The sequence below is a fragment of the Petaurus breviceps genome, unplaced genomic scaffold, assembly GCF_028583685.1.
Source record: "Petaurus breviceps papuanus isolate PSGF00001 unplaced genomic scaffold, PetGlider_PUasm1.0 37, whole genome shotgun sequence".
NCBI classification, from domain to species: domain Eukaryota; kingdom Metazoa; phylum Chordata; class Mammalia; order Diprotodontia; family Petauridae; genus Petaurus; species Petaurus breviceps.
The window spans coordinates 6,917,874-6,919,285 of record NW_027186296.1 but is presented as its reverse complement, the minus strand read 5'-3'; the positions used below and the strand labels follow the sequence as shown (position 1 = coordinate 6,919,285).

At 41.5% G+C, this 1,412-nt stretch overlaps 1 pseudogene; it reads left to right on the top strand.

Annotated features, from left to right (window-relative positions):
• Positions 1–233: 233 nt before the first annotated feature.
• Positions 234–1,171, top strand: LOC138168739 (olfactory receptor 4K15-like; annotated as a pseudogene).
• The last annotated feature ends 241 nt before the right edge of the window (positions 1,172–1,412 follow it).

The following is a 1,412-nucleotide window of genomic DNA, read 5'->3' as shown; positions in this document are numbered from 1 at the left end:
AAAGAAAATGAGTGTGTGTGTGTGTGTGTGTGTGTGTGTGTGTGTGCTGAGCAAGGTACTAAAAGAAGGCATAAATTTATTTTAATGGTGTAAGTCAACTTATTAGGCAAGGGAATTTGTCTTCTGATTTTGTCTCACATTTTCATTTCTATGATTAATCCTATGATATTATTCTCTTTTCTCTTTCCAGTTTCCCACAGAAAACTTCTAACCCAATCTTGAAATTTGAGACCATGGACCAAGCAAATTATTCTGGAGTATCTGAGTTTTTATTGTTGGGGTTTTCTGGGTCCCCAGAACTCCAACTTTTCTGTTTTCTCTTTTTTACCCTGTCTTATAGGGCTATTTTGCTGGGTAATTTCCTCACAGTCCTCACACTCCTATCTACTTCCTACTGAGCAACCTCTCCTTCATTGATGTGCACCTATCATCTTTTGCCACACCCAAGATGATTGCTGGCTTTCTTTTGGAACACAGAAGCATTTCCTTCAATGTCTGCATGGCCCAGATATTCTTTCTCCATGTCTTTTTGCCAGTGGTGAGATGGTGCTGATTGTAGCTACGGCATATGACAGATATGTGGCTATTTGCAAACCTCTATACTATGCAACCATTATGAGTCTGCAGAAGTGGACAGGCTTAGTTGTAGCTTCATGGGTCATTGGAATCCTGCACTCCATAAGCCAGCTGGCCTCAGTTCACTGTGAACCTTCCCTTCTGTGGCCCCAATGAAGGAGACAGCTTTTTCTGTGACCTTCCCTTGGTAGTCAAACTTGCCTGTGTGGATACGTATATTCTAGAGATAATGCTGCTCTCTGACAGTGGACTGATGGCTATGACCTCCTTTATACTGCTGCTGATTTCCTATACTGTCATCTTGGTCACTGTGCAGGGACACTCATCAGCTGGCACTGCTAAGGCACGTGCCACCTTGACAGCTCACATTACTGTTGTAACACTATTCTTTGGACCCTGTATCTTTATCTATGCCCGGCCATTTGGAAATTTTCCAGTTGATAAAATTCTGTCTGTGTTTTACACAGTCTTCACCCCTCCCTTAAACCCCATCATCTCTACCTTGAGAAAAAAAGAGATGAAATCAGCCCTGCAAAAACTGAGAGACCAACTCATGAATGCCAGACAGCTTTCACAGTTGTCCTTGGCAAGGTAGGCCCCTCATAGAGCTTGTGTTCATTTCCATTCTTCCCTTGCAGTCTGTTACTTCTGTACTGTGAGGCTGATCATCTTTTAATGGAATCTTGTAGAACAGAGTTAAAGATAAGCCAGATGAGAAAATCAACTGGTCATCTTTTATCAAAGCCTTCACATATCTCCTAATATTTCTACTTATAGAGCACGCTAACTTTATCTGTTTTGTGGATCAAAGTATTTACTGCAGCTACATTGAAAGA